At 34.4% G+C, this 16,098-nt stretch overlaps 1 pseudogene; it reads right to left on the bottom strand.

Annotated features, from left to right (window-relative positions):
• Positions 1-15,839, bottom strand: part of LOC149192336 (uncharacterized) — a 60,194-nt pseudogene extending 44,355 nt beyond the window's left edge.
• Positions 15,840-16,098: the final 259 nt, after the last annotated feature.

Below are 16,098 nucleotides of genomic sequence, written 5' to 3'. Positions count from 1 at the left end.
TCCTGATGATGGATTTCCTGCTGAGGAACATCTCCATAATTATATGTTAGCTACCAATCTTAATGGAGTATCTGAAGAAGATTGTATAGTAAGATTATTTCCCTACACTCTTCAAGGATCAGCAAAATCCCGGTACTCTTCATTACCTGTCAGATCCATTACTAGATGGGATATATTTGAAGAACAATTCTTAACCAAGTTTGGTGATGATCGCACTACTGCCACTTTGATTAATGATCTCTCCAATCTTAAAGCAAGTCCCAGTGAAAAAATCAAGGATTTTAATTCTAGATTTAATAAACTCTTAAATAAAATCCCAGATACATCTAAACCTGGTGTTGATGTACAGAATGAGTGGTATATATTTTCCTTACCTTCAAATATCACATTTTCTGTCGATAGGCCTAATGTTATGAAACCAGCTCAAGAAAAGATAGAACAGATAGATCAACGCCTTAGAATTTAGCCTCTTCGAGGGGGCAACCTCCTTTACATTACATAAATGAACAATTCTTGGATGATTCAAATGACAAAACCTCCTTTCTATATATAGGAATCTAAGGAGTCACAATATAACCCATCCTACCTAACAATAATAATATAAAGCCACAAAAATAACAATAGAGGGATTCTATGGGGCACAGTAATAACAATATGGGGATAATAGGGGCACAACAATATTAATAAGGGGTGCAACTACAATATTAATGGGGTAATCACTAGTATTATAGGGACCCAACATGCCCCTCTCCTTCAAAAAAGTGTTGTCCTCAACGCTTGAGTAGTTCTGGATGCTTCTGTATAAAATTCTCATCCTCCCATGTGGAATCTTCAACAAATAAGTTCTTCCACTTGATAAGATACTCCAAAATTGATCGATTTCGTAGCTGTCGAGTTCTTGTTTCTGTGACTACTTCCGGTTCCAATATAATTTCTCCTTCCTCGTCAAGTTCTAGAAATATTGTTTGAACTGGGAGCTTGTCGCCTATAACCTTCTTTAAACATGAAACATGGAAAACTGGGTGCAATCGAGAAGCTGCAAGAAGCTCCAATTTGTATGCCATAGTACCAATCTTTTGCAACACCTTGTATGGACCATAATACTTTGGTGATAATTTATTATCCTTCTTAGCTTGCTTGAGGGACATTTGCATATATGGTTGTAGCCATAGGAATACCCAATCACCTACATCAAAACTTCTTTCGATGTGATGCTGATCTTCCTGTTGTTTCATTCTATTCTGTGGCAACACAAGGTTATTCTTTAAGAGTTGGAGGACTTGTTGTTGATGTTCGATGTGATGTTCCACTGCTTGAACCTTAGAATTTTCTCTTAAATATGATATGATGGATGGTGACTGATATCCATAAAGTGCCATAAATGGGGTCATTTTTGTTGTTGTATGGAAGGAAGTGTTACACCACCATTCAGCTAGAGGCAACCATTTGACCCATTGTGTCTGTTTATCAGATACAAAGCAACGAAGATATCCTTCCAAACATTTGTTTACTATCTCAGTTTGCCCATTAGATTGAGGATGATAAGATGAGCTATGAGCTAACTGAGTACCAAGACAAGAAAATAATTCTGTCCAAAAATTTCCAGTGAAAATGGGATCTCTCTCACTTACAGTAATCTTTGGGTTTCCATGTAGCTTTTGAATTGTTTCCATAAATGCAGTAGATATTGTACTGGCTTTAAATGGATTTGATAATGCACAAAAGTGTGCATACTTGGTAAGTCTGTCAACTACCACCATGATGACACTCTTTCCCTCAGAATTGGGTAAACCTGTGATAAAATCCATTGAAACCTCCTCCCAACATTGGCTTGGAATGGATAAAGGTTGTAATAGACCCGGGGTCTTAATTGTTTCAACCTTATTTTGTTGGCAAACCAAACATTCCGCCACAAATTTGAATATCTGATTTAAGGCCATCCCAAAAAAATTCCTTCTTAACCCTGTGGTAAGTTTTTTAAAATCCTGAGTGCCCTCCTAAGGGAGAAGTGTGCAATTCCATAAGAATATTTTGTTTTAGTTGGGAATTCTTACAGAGGTATAAGCGATCTTTGTACCATAAAGAATCATTTTGCCAGCTAAATGTATCAGGCGTACTGGAATCTTGTTGTAACTTTCGAATAAGTGCCCACACTTCTTCATCATTCTTCCATTCCTCTCTTGCTTCATTTATCCAATCTGGTTGGATAATAGAAATGGCGCACAAAAATGCTTCCACGTCCTCATCCTTTCTTGAGAGTGCATCTGCCACCACATTTTGCTTCCCTTTTTTGTAGATGATTTCAAAGTCATAACCCAACATCTTTGTGACCCACTTTTGTTGCTCTTCAGAGGATAATCTTTGTTCTAAAAAGTATTTAAGGCTATCATGATCTGTTTTTACCTTGAAGTGTCTTCCCATTAGGTAGGGTCGCCATTTCTTAAGTGCATGGAGTATTGCCAACATTTCCTTCTCATAAATAGCTTTGTGTAAAAACTTTCCCTTGATTGGACAACTTTCAAAAGCAATGGGTCTTTCATCTTGCATTAAAACAGCACCAATTCCATTTCCTGAAGCATCACATTTCACAATAAAGGTTTTTGTGAAGTCTGGTGTAGCTAAGACCGGTGCTTGGCACATTGCCTCTTTAAGATGTTCAAAGGCCTTTGTTGCTTCTGGAGTCCATGAAAATGCATCTTTCTTCAATAATGTTGTTAGAGGTGTTGTTATTCTCCCATAATTCTTAACAAGCTTGCGATAATATCCTGTCAACCCAAGAAATCCTCGCAGATGCTTTATGGATGTAGGGATTTTCCATTCCTTAATGGCTTTAATTTTGTTAGGGTCTACCTTAACTCCTTCATGAGATACAATATGACCTAGATATTCCACCTCTTGTACTCCAAAGAAACATTTGGATCTTTTTGCATATAATTGTTTCTCCTCTAATAGTTGTAGCACCCTGTCAACATGTTCAACATGATCCTTCCAAGACTTACTGTAGATTAGTATATCATCAAAAAATACTAACACAAATTTTCTAAGGAATGGTTTGAAAATGGAATTCATCAAACCTTGAAATGTTGAAGGTGCATTGGTAAGGCTAAAAGGCATGACCAAAAATTCATAATGACCCTCATGAGTTCTAAATGCTATTTTACAAATGTCTTCAGTCTTCATTCTGATTTGATGATATCCTGAACGAAGATCCAACTTGGTGAAGTAAATTGATCCATGCAATTCATCCAGTAATTCATCAATGACAGGAATGGGAAACTTATCTTTAATAGTGAGCTTGTTGAGCTCCCTATAATCCGAACACATGCGCCAAGATCCATCCTTCTTGTGCACTAATGCTATTGGAGCAGAGAAAGAACTTTGATTTGGTTGAATTATACCAGCCTCTAGCATTTTTGCAACCATACGTTCAATTTCACTCTTTTGGGCATAGGGATATCTGTACGGCCTGATGTTTGGAGGAACACTTCCTGGAATTAGATGAGTAGCATGATCATGATCATGAATAGGTGGGAGACCTTTGGGAGTCTCAAATACCTTGGAATGATTGTTCAATACTTTTTGGAGATCTGGAGAAATAGATGATTCCAATGTGGAAACATCTAGCGAACATAATTGTGCAATTACACCCCTTTGTTCCTTTTTTAGAAGCTTTGTCATACCGTTAGAGCTGATTATCTTTCTTGGTTTCCCTGCAATACCCCTTAATTCAACTTCCTTTCCTTCCATAGAAAATTTCATGAAAAGTTCTTAAAAATTAAAAGCTATTGTACCCAACGATTATAGCCATTGGACTCCTAGTACAACATCAGCACCTCCCATTGGAATGGAAAGCATTGGGCTAGTCAATACATATTCTCCCATCAATAGCTTGATATTATGGCACTTTCCAGAGCAATTTATTGTTCCTCCATTTGCAACCATCACTTGACACTCTGGTGCTGGATATAGGAAGCAATTCAATTCTTTTGCTACCTTACAATCAATAAAATTGTGGGTACTCCCTGAATCAATCAACGCTATTACCTTTTTCTTCTTGATTTGTCCTTCTATCTTGATGGTTTGAGGAGTGGTAATTCCAGCCAATGCATTACAAGATATAGTCGGATTCATTTCTTCTTTATCTAGGCTTTGTGCTTGGAGTATATCCTCTTCTTTTGACCTTTCTTGCTCCTTTTCTTCTTCCTCTTCACAATCTATGTAGAATAATTTCTTCTCAGCACACTTATGACCTTTAGTGTATTTTCTATCACAACTGTAACAAAGCCCTTTTGCTCTTTTTTCTTCCAATTGTTGTGGTGTCAACCTTATAGGTTGTGGAAGACTAGGGGCAACAACACTTCCATCTTTATAGTTGTGAGTGGCATGCTTCTTGGTTGCCATAATTTTGCTTTCCATTTTTCTTGCTAACCTGAATGCCTTCTCTAATGAATCAGGTTCCCAAAGGCGAACATCATGTTGGATATTATCCTTTAAAGACCTTATGAACACATCAATCCTATGCTCCTTTGGAATATTTTTTACCCTTATGTTCAATTTTTGGAACTCCTCAATGTGCTCCATTATTGAACCCTTTTGTTTGAGACTTATCAATTGGCTAAAAAAAGTGTTGCTTTTTGTATCCTCATAATGTGATGTCAATTCTTCCGTAAAAATTGCCCGTGATAATTTTTTTACGAGAGCAAAGCCATTGATACCACACAAACTAATTTGGTTCCAAATATAAAGTTGCAATACGTACCTTTTGTGTGTTTTGCACATTATTGAGATCGAAAAATTGCTCCATCTGTAATATCCATGTTGCGGGATCCTTGTCATCAAACTTCCTCATATCGATTTTTGGAATATGGTGGGTCTTCGATCCCACATTAGAGTCTATGACATCATGATTAACATTTCTTTTGTTCGCATCATGAGTTTCCTTTACAACCTTTTCATCATTAGTAAGTATTTCTTGTAGAAAATTTGTCAAATCTGTCTTCAAATCTGCCATGTCTCTCTTCAAATCATCCATCTTAGCTTCCATGCCCTTTATCTTAGATTCCACGCCATTTATCTTAGCTTCTGTTAGCTTTTGTGAGTGTGACATTTGTTGCACTTGTTCTTGTAATTTTGATATATCATGTAGCATTTCTTCCTCTTCTTCATGAGTCATGCTAGGGCTTTTAGGTTGCTTACTAGGTGTTTGCATTTTTTTTCCTTGGGGCATCTGTTACCGATAATAATGCTCTACTATGCCCTTTTAATTCCTTCAAAATAAATTTTCAAACCAATCTTAAGCAAAAATTTAACAGAATCTACACACCTTTTTTCTCTTTGTAGGAGCTCGATATTGCCTCTGATGTATCTCTGTAATTTTGGACCATCCAATTCTGAAATTGTGACCTGTAGTAGCCCTATGTGTCCTCTTTCCAATGCCACCAGTCTGATCCCAATTGGATTCTCCAAGGAAGAGTTATGTCAAATCTCCCACAGTGACCTAATTATATACCAGTTTAGTAGAGCGAACTTGTACGACGTGCCACGTGTCCCTGTTTCGACCTTTGGCTCTGAAAAATATATACAAGAAACTACAGTCCGTCCTCTTTCTGTACCTTCTTACGAAATTTCAATCCGATGCGCAGAGAGAAAGTTATGACGATTTTCCCCAGGTCACCTGTTTGGAATGAAATTCAGGAGTCTGCAAAAAGACCAACTTCCTCAGCTCATATCTCCGCAAATATAGTGCGAAAAGATTTGAAATTCAGACCTGAGATTCAGTGCGATTTCTTCTCAAATGGGTTTTTTTTCAGCTTCTGAAACATCGCAGAAAAATTTTTATAGCGAAAATGCCACGATGACCTGTTTGGAGCAGCGAAACCCTAGAATCCAAAGCTTTGATACCAAATGTTATGAAACCAGCTCAAGAAAAGATAGAAAAGATAGATCAACACCTTAGAATTCAGCCTCTTCGAGGGGGCAACCTCCTTTACATTACATAAATGAACAATTCTTGGATGATTCAAATGACAAAACCTCCTTTCTATATATAGGAGTCTAAGGATTCACAATATAACCCAGCCGACCTAACAATAATAATATAAAGCCACAAAAATAACAATAGAGGGATTCTATGGGGCACAGTAATAACAATATGGGGATAATAGGGGCACAAAAATATTAATAAGGGGTGAAACTACAATATTAATGGGGTAATCACTAGTATTATAGGGACCCAACAGCTAATAAATGACTCTAGCTAAAAACATGAAAGAAGAATTAGCAGTTGAGAAAAGGATAATTGCTTTAGAAAAGAAAACTGCATCAGATGAAGGAAAAGCCAAAAGGGTTTCATTTAAGGATGAACTGAAAAAAAACTCCCAAAGATCCCTTTGATCTTGAATGATTACAAAAAGTCCTAAAAGATATGTCTAACGAGATAGTAGGAATTAAAAAACAAGTAGCAAAATCTTCTTCCAAGAAACCATTTAGACCATTCAGAAGAAATCAGCCAACTAATCCTCAATCTCCAAACACCATATCAAATGCTAAAACTGATGATGAGGATGAGGATGAAGCAACATTTTTTGCTAACGTACTCCAAGATGAACAAACTGTTGATTTAAACGGAATGTGGGATTTCATTCTTCTTATATCTGATAGTGAAAATGAACATGAAGCACTACCTGTTAGCATAAGAAGTAAAGGTCTAGTTGATACTATAGAACCAATTCAAAAACATAAACCTTCAACTCCTCTTGCTAAAGATAAATTTGTTAATAAAAATCCACTTCCATATCTAATCAAGTGATTCCCTCTTCATCTAATTCACCATCTCCACCCAAAACCTTAGTAGTTTCGGATAATATTGAGTATAACATGAAAAATGTAAAAGAAAATATCTCCCTCTATGAACTCCTTAAACTCAAACAACAGCAGAAGCTTTTACTGAAAGAATTGAATGCAGTGCCTTCTTCTCCTCTCCTTGTTGTTGTAATATCCAAGGTTGCAAATGGGATGGGTAAACCTCCTATTAATTCACTATTTGATTCCTCTGATTCTATTTTTATAGGTGATAGGTCTAATTCTCATACCATTCCTTTTATGTTGACTTTTGAGATATTCAATATGTACATAACTGCTTGGTAGATTCAGGGGCTTCTTCAAACATTATGCCATATTCAGTTTGTTTAAAATTGAACATGTCTCCTCAAAAATCTACAATTCATATTGTGTAACTTGATAGGACAAAAGTTGAAGTCATAGGAGAAATGAATTTAGTCCTCATTCAATTATCTTCAAATCCTAAAGTTTGTCAAATAATTGATATACTAGTTGTCGACATTCCAGATTTCTATGGTTTGATTCTTAGTAGGGATTGGTCAGAAAAACTACATGGTTATTTTTCCACTGATTGGTCTCACTTATGGCTTCCTTACAATGGTAAGCCAAATCAAATTAAAATCAACCGAAAAAGAACACATGAAAAATTCGATAACAGATTTTGAGGGTGAAAATGAGCCAGTAGCATTTAATAATAACATCCTTGGAAATTACTCTATTGAATCATTTTTTGGGAATTTCAATGCACAAATGTCACATTTTCTGAATAATTCAGTAACTTCCCAAATTGAAAAAAATTTGCAAACAAATTTTTCGAGATGTGTAAATATGTTAGAAAAAACATTGGTTAACTCTTCGTTTTGGAAATTGTATTTTGATGGATCAAAGTCAAGTGATGGTGCAGGAGCATGTTGCATATTGATTAGTCCTGAAGGTGAGAAGACAATGCTAACTTGTAGGTTAGAATTCGAATGCACAAACAATATTGCAGAATACGAAGCAATGGTCCAAGGTATGTGCAAAGCAATAGGCCTTAACATTAAATGCCTTCAAGTTTTTGGAGATTCAAAAATTGTAATTAAACAAGTAAGAAACACTATGCATTGCATTTTTGGACACTTTAAACATTATCAATCTTTATTTCAATCTCTCACTTCACATTTTTTAGCTTTTAACATTTCTTCTATTCCTAGGATTCAGAATGCTAGTGCTAACCTTCTCGCTAATGTTGCATCAAAACTAATTCCATCAAAAGATTACAACCCAGATAGATTTTCTATAGAGTTAATTTTTAGACCATCCATTCCTGATAATATCACCAACTGGCGGGTATTCGATGATGATGAAGACATCTTAAACTTCTTAACTTCAGAAAAATCATATGATAACCAAATAATTGATGAAGATGAACACGAAAATCAATTAAAAAAGAAAATCAACGATAATCCCATACCAAAATATGTAGTTAAACTTGAGGATATTTACGATTTAAAAGATAAATTCAAAAAGGTTACTAATTCAAAACTTCAAAGTTCGACTTTAAGATTTGAATTAATAAACCTTGGGATAGATCTTAAACCTCAGAACATTAACTTAGGACTTGGTCTCTCATCTGACGAAATATTATCCTTCATCCATTTGTTAAAGAAATATAAGGATATATTTGCTTGGAGTTACAAAGATCTCAAAAAATTTGACACTTCCATCATTCAACACACAATTCCGATGACATCTAATCATAAACCTGTCCAACAAAAATTAAGGAAAATTCATCCGAACTTAGAAATTCAAATCAAAATGAAATTGAAAAAACTCCTTAAGGCCAAAATCATTTTTCCTGTTAGGCATTCAAAGTGGGTTTCCAACTTAGTTCCTGTTAGGAAGAAAAACAATGATATCTGAATTTGTATAGATTTTAGAAACCTTAATAAGGCCAGTCAAAAGGATAATTTCCCATTGCCTACTATGGAACAAATTTTGCAATCAGTTACATGTTCAGAACTTATGTCTTTCCTTGATGGATTTTCAGGATACAATCATATCATGTTCCACCCAGATGATAGGCTTAAGACTACTTTCAGAACTAAATGGGGAAGTTACACCTACCAAAAAATTCCATTCGGGTTAATAAATGTAGGGGAAAATTTCCAAAGGGCTATGGATATAGCTTTCAAACCTCTGTTAAACAAAACAGTTTTTGTTTACTTAGATGACATTACTATTTATTCTAAGAAAAGAAATAACCATTTACATGACTTAAAACATATCTTTGAACGTTGTAGAAATTATGGGATTTCATTAAGTCTGAAAAAGTCTTTCTTCGCTCTTAGTGAAGGAAAAATTTTAGGATTCATTGTATCCAAAGATGGAATTTTTATTGACCTTGCTAGAATAAAAGAAATTTCAAAAATTCCTCTCCCACATAATAAAAAATCCATGCAATATTTTTTCGAACAGATCAATTTCGTTAAAATATTTGTCCCTAATTTTTCACAAATCGTTCTACCATTACAACAAATGAACAAGAAAAATTCAACCTTTAAGTGGGGTCATAATGCAAGACAATATTTCGACTCAATCAAACAAGCAATCATTAATGCTTCCTCTCTAAGTACTCCAAATTTCTATGATCATTTCATCTTGTATACTTTCGCTTCTTCAACATCTTATTTTGTCGTCTTAACACAAATTAACGATCAAAAAATCGAAACACCTATCTCTTTTTTAGTTAAAATTTTCAACGTGTTGAACCGGATTACTCAGAGGTAGAGAAACAAGGATATGTTGTTTATAAATATATAAAGCATTTAAGACCTTTTCTCTTAAAAACACATACGAAAGTGATAGTCCCATTCCCAGCAATGAGACAATTACTTATGCAAAAAGAGTTAGGAGAAAAGAGAGCAAATTGGGTAACAGCTCTGCAGGAATATGATATTGAAATAAAACCATCCAAAATCGTCAGAGGACAATGTTCCTGTAAATTGCTTACAAGAGCATCCAACATGCCAGTTGATGTGGATATAGGTAAAAATAAACACGTATCTGAGGTAAGCCTTATTGATACTGATTCCCAATACGTTGATCTAATTTTTATATAAAAAATGGATATGCTCCTCATGAACTCAATCATAACATATAAATATCTTTATGGTTGAAAGCAAATGAGATTGTTGATAATGTGTTATTCAGAAGAAACTATGATTCCATTTTGTTAATAGATCTTGAAAAATATGAAGCCCAAAAAGTTTTGTAGGAACTTCATAATGGACCAGCAGGAGGACACTTTGGAGGAGATACTACCGCGCATAAAATCCTGCATGCAGGATACTATTGGCCCACTCTCTTCAAAGATACTCATGCATATGTAAGAAAATGCAAAACATGCCAAACTGCGTCTGGAAGACAACAAAAACCAACCTTGCCTCTGCAACCAGTCAACATCGAACAACCTTTCGAACAATGGGGACTGGATATCATAGGTGAGATCGTTCCTCACTCTTCTAAACAACATAAGTATATTTTGACTGCTACAGATTATTTCACTAAGTGGGTGGAAGCAATTTCGTTAAAGGTAGCCAATTCTGATGTTGTTATTGAGTTTATTGATCAATTTATCATTACAAGATTTGGTTTACCTTCTACACTTATATTTGATAATGCATCTTACTTTTCAGGTATTAGTATGATTGATTTTGCACTTAAGAGAGGTTTTAAACTAAAATATTCCACTAACTACTATCCCCAGGGAAACGATTTAGCAGAATCCACTAATAAAAACCTCCTAAGAATAATCAAAAGAACTGTTGACCAAAATCAACATAATTGGCATAAATATTTAATATTTTCTCTATGGGATGATAGGATAACTCAGAAGGCCTCTATAGGTACTTCTCCATTTAACCTAGTGTATGGGAAGGAAGCCATCATTCCATCACATTTAGCTCTTCCCTCACTAGCCCTAGTTCAATTCATTGAAGAAACACCTACTTCTTCTTTACAATTAAGACATTCCCAAATCCTAAAACTAGAAGAAGAAAGGGAGAAAGCCAAACTCACACACGCCAAACATCAACAGATAGTGAAAGCTTCTTTTGATGCAAGCTCAGTTGCACAAAAATCCTTCCAAGTTGGAGACCTAGTTCTCAAGTGGGACAAAGCACATGAAGAAAAAGGGAAACATACGAAATTTCAAAAATTGTGGCTTGGTCCATTCCAGATTGTTGAACAGATAGGCCCATCTACATTCATACTGCAAGATTTATCAGGAAAGAGAGATTCTCTTCTTGTAAATGGGCTCATCTTAAAGAAATTATTTTCTTAAAAAAAATTAACTAAAAAAAATAAAGTAATAATAATAATAAATAAATAATATGTAAAAAATCACTTCCATTGTACATCCCGTTGCAATCTATTTTCCTTTTATAGATTTTGTTAATAAAAATGTTAAATAGTACTCTATTGACTTTTCAGACATCTCTTGAAGTTATTTTTTATTTTTTCATTTTGAAGGTAGGAATTTTTTAAGAAGTGGTTACCAAAATTGAAAACTAGATAAAAATTATATAACTCTGAAATTTTTCCATTAAGTTGTGAAATCTTTAAAAAACCTCAAAAATTATATCCTTTTACTCTAGTTTCAATCAAAAAGGTTATCCTTAAAAAGTAAAGACTATCTTACGACTAAGCACTTCCAACTCATATTTGTCATCCAAAACTCTTGAGTCAATGATTCTCCCCATCCATTAAAAGGAAATTTTTAGAGTGTAATTCTAAAATATAATAAATCTAAAGAGATAAGAGGTCTCATCACGAGCCTTCTTACCACGATCATAGGGAACCAATTAAACTGACATTACCATAATAAACACCAAATCAGGGTAATGGATTATGATTTTTCAATTATAAGACAAGGGGTCTCATCACAAGCCAACTTGTTCAATTTGATTATTACCAGTTAATGGCATTGTAGTTATCTAAACACAAAACCAAGACAATGGCTTTTTAGCATCAATTAAAATAAAAAAGAAAAGAAAAGAAAAATAAACTTACCTCTAATTATCACATATTAAATGGATGGGATACTAGATGATTGTTGGTTAAAAGGTAACCCTGTCGAAGCTATGAACGTTTGCTGGCAGCAGTGGCTCTACCTGTGACAAACAAGAACATGAAAAGCTAAGTCGTAAAAGGACCCCTACTTTATTTTTATAATTGATTAATGATTGATACAAGTAAATAGGTGTTTTTATTCATGAAAGGTTTTTAAAAGAAATTGCCATTTAATGAGATCTATAGTTAGAGTAATTTTATTTATTTAAATGTTTCGAAAAGTAGTTTCCACTTCCTAAAATTGTTTTTACTGAATCTTTGACGAAATCTGTTATTATTCATCAGAGACAATTGGTTCCTCCAGTGAATCGCCAATTGTTGTACTGTTCAACAACCCCCATTTTAATATATTATAATTTTCCTATGAAATTTATTATATTAAAATAGGGACCCTTTAGTTTTAAAAAGCCTTTGATTTTATTTCTTTAAAAACAAAAAAATTAAAAAATAGAAAATCAACATAAAAAATGTTAATAAAATCATATAACCAAAGTTTAATACTTAGGCTTTTTAATTAAAACCCAAGTATTAAACCTTGATTATCAAAAAACAAAATTTAAATAGCCCCCGAGACCAAGACTATACTTAGGCTTTAAAAAACTTAAATTATTAAACAATATGGGTTGTTATGAAAATAATAATAATCTAAGGTTAAATTCTTTATAACTCTGCCATACCCGCATTGCAAATCAACATAATAAATAACACATTGTGATAAAACACGCGACCTTAGCGAAATGTGATTGCAATTTGATAAGGCCAGACTCGATAGGGTCGTGAACTTCACTTGAATCAAAATATCGCATCTGGGACATCGCGAGATCCAAAGGCTTAAGTCCATACCCCGCTCTGCACCACCAATTGTGATATGTGATATAGCCCGGACCCAACGAGATTATGCATGCTAGACCATAAATTCCCCGCATCTATAGCTATTGCAGTTACCAAAGGGTCATGCCTCATGCCTCATGCCAATTGCGATTGTGATCAATCAAACCCGACTAGATTTATACATTCAGTTCATAAATTCTCCAAATCCGCGGCTATCGCAAATTCTAAAAAACATGGCCGCTCCACTCCAAGTCCGATCTCCTGATACGAAATGAAATTTTTATAAAAATAAATATTAAACGAAAAAACATTTAAACAAAGGAAGCCCTAATTGGACCCATTCCTCTTCCATGTTGCCCATGATGTCACCTATGACATCATCCACCACGTCAGATTCACGTCACCATTACGTCATCCCGCAGAATGAAAATCACAAATCTTTCGAAACCGATAGTCATCTGCCTTTCCATTATTACGATACCGATATCGCAATCGCAAGTTTTCACAGGACTTAAGCCATTCCTCCTCTGTCCATTCCGATTGTGATTTGGTCTTGATTGATATATTCAAATTTTTGTCTATTTCAATAGGGATTCTCCCTGCTCAAAATATGACGATAATTCATCCCCTCCCGATTGCAAAGTGATTGCGATTTGGATTTTGGTTAAAATGCTCCCATTTTTTTTATTATATCTTCCCAGTTGCAAAACTGAGTTGTGATTTAATCAAAATGACCCACTTGTTTATTTAATTTTATCTGAGAAATATTAGTCTTGATTTACGATATACTTATCCATGACTTATCTTTCCAGGTATACACAAAGCTCAACAACCAGGAAGAGATAACTACGCAGAGGAAAAGGTAGGTTCGTTCCTTAGAATCTGCAAAAAGCGAGGATATTTAAATTGAAAGTCAGGGATAATAAGCCAAAATGGAAAAAAAAAAAAAAAAATCATGATTCAAGGAACTTCATTTAAATTTTTCAGCGATTTGCACAGACCTTCTATTTTAAAACAATTTGTATTATTATTTAAGTAGACATGATGGATCGATTCAAGGATCCATAATTTGACAGAGAAATCCTAAGGAAGAATTCGCATTTATGTATTTCTTCTTGAATATTTGTTTGAATAAAATTTTCGGATCATGGCCTCTTTTATTTTTGCAAAAAAGCTTGAGTGTTGTTGCATTTATGTATTACATTAAAGCGTTGGAGCAAAGGAGAAAGGGTCGAGACTGTTAATTTCTTGAAAGCAAGCGTTTTGGATATGGGTATTTCTATCAGTATTTTAAAGCAATTTTGTTTTCTTTTATTATTTGCAGTTTCTCTCTGTTTTGTGTTATATGCATTTTTGTAAAACAACATTAGCATAAATTCATTTCTGAATATGTTTAAGTGCTGCAATATTTTAATGGCATGTATCAAAAACAGTTAAAAATATTTTGATTGTGATATAAGCTTATCATAGTTATTTTAATTAATTTCTTAATTTAAATAATTAATTTAAATCATTTTTCTATTCTGTAGTAAATGATTAATTTCTTACTCATCTACTAAGGAAAATTATTCTAGATTACAATCAAACTGTTAAGAAATAACCCGGGTAATAAGTAGACTATTTTCATATGTTTTATCTTTTAGTCATAAACCATTCCAAATCCATCTTTTCCATCCCATTATAAGCATTTGTTATCCATTTTATTACCTCTCATTGGGAAAATGGTCTCATTATATCTAGTCAGATCTACTACCCCAAACAGAAAAGGAGTTGTTTAAGGTTTGGACTGGGTGGTTATCCCCCATGTTGGTGCAATGAATTTTGAGGCATCTACGGGGTCTAAGCCCCAATACTAGATGGTTCAATAACTTGGCGGGAATGACCAAGGCCCACCCCCCACACTACTCAATTTCGAACCTAGATTGAATACATTGGCTAAGGGCCAAAACATGGCAATAATTTGGCATGACATCACAAGAGAAAAATGTACTTGGACTCTCAATGACAACCATTAATTATATGTGTAACAATATCATTCATGTCTAAAGATTTATAACATAAAAAGTAGTGTCCTCCTCACGCCTGAAGCACAATTTGGACTAATATGGTAATAGTAATGTTGTAGCCGCTACAACACCCCGAAAATTGTTTAGCCTGTACACCTAAAAAATTGATCCCTCGCTTTTCAAGGTTGCAATGGCTATTCCTGTTGTTTGAATTGGTAATAATTGTTAAAATAATGTAGATATCATCTAAGGATATGGTTTGTCATACTTTCACAAAGCATATCAATTATACATGCATGTTGTCCTTCACCTCATCTTCATCCTGCATGAATTTAATATGATTGTGGCATGTGTAGTCAAATAAAATTGCAAAGGGTCTTTTAGCTTCGTTATTGGGATTTCTACATTTTGAAGAATGCTTTATTTTAAGAGACTGTGAGACCTATGCTTATCCATGTCTTTACATGTTCAAGTATGACATATTAAAAATTCCTATAGGATGAGGAAGATTGCACTCTCTTTACTCTACTATGAGGGTTGGAAGGTGGTTGGAATTTTCCCATCACCAATATGGTGCATGGTGTAACTTTGTTCACCAAACCCAACAACAACAAAAATCAAACTCTTATGGATTTTGAGTGTAAAATCCATCTTATGGAAGGAGTGGATTCAATTTTGACGCAAACAATAAGAATAAACAAAATGCATTTGATAACAAGGAGAAGGAGAATCATTTTTTTAACAACCTAGTATTTGAATTACAGGTTGTTTGGGTTTAAACTATGTGAGGGTAGTCCACTAGGGAAACTTCCTCTTACAGTATTGAATGAAGTGTTGGAGGTGGAAGTTGACAACATGTGTATCTTAGCGCATGCACTTAAACACCAAGTAGTAGTTTGTTTCCATAGAATAATGAGTAGGAAACACTCTTGCTGAAGTGGGGCCATCTATAACATTCTCATCCTTCTCAAAGGTTCTAGAATTTGCAGCTAAAAGCTTCATCTTTATGCCTACATGTAGAGGGTTCTCGATGTTTGCATCTCTTACCATGTTACTAGAGTTCATATTTCAAGTGACTGCATTTGTTTCCCTTATGACATTTGGCTTCAAAAGAAAAAAAGAAAACAAAGTTGATTTATTTTCATACATAAGAGTTAGTCCATTAGCAACTGAACTTGGACATGGTGATTTGGGCAGGAGGTGGAAAAAACTTGGTCTTTTGGTATGTTAGAAGAATGATATCCATGTACCTGTCCTAAGCATGCCAGCAGTAAAATTTGTAGTCCTTTCGGTGTTCATGGATATTCTT

This window comes from Pinus tabuliformis, chromosome 2_2 (assembly GCF_031772625.1).
Source record: "Pinus tabuliformis cultivar Carrire ecotype Pingquan chromosome 2_2, CPIR1, whole genome shotgun sequence".
Lineage (NCBI taxonomy): Eukaryota > Viridiplantae > Streptophyta > Pinopsida > Pinales > Pinaceae > Pinus > Pinus tabuliformis.
Note: the sequence above shows the minus strand (reverse complement) of the source record. Positions and strands in the feature narration are given on the sequence as shown.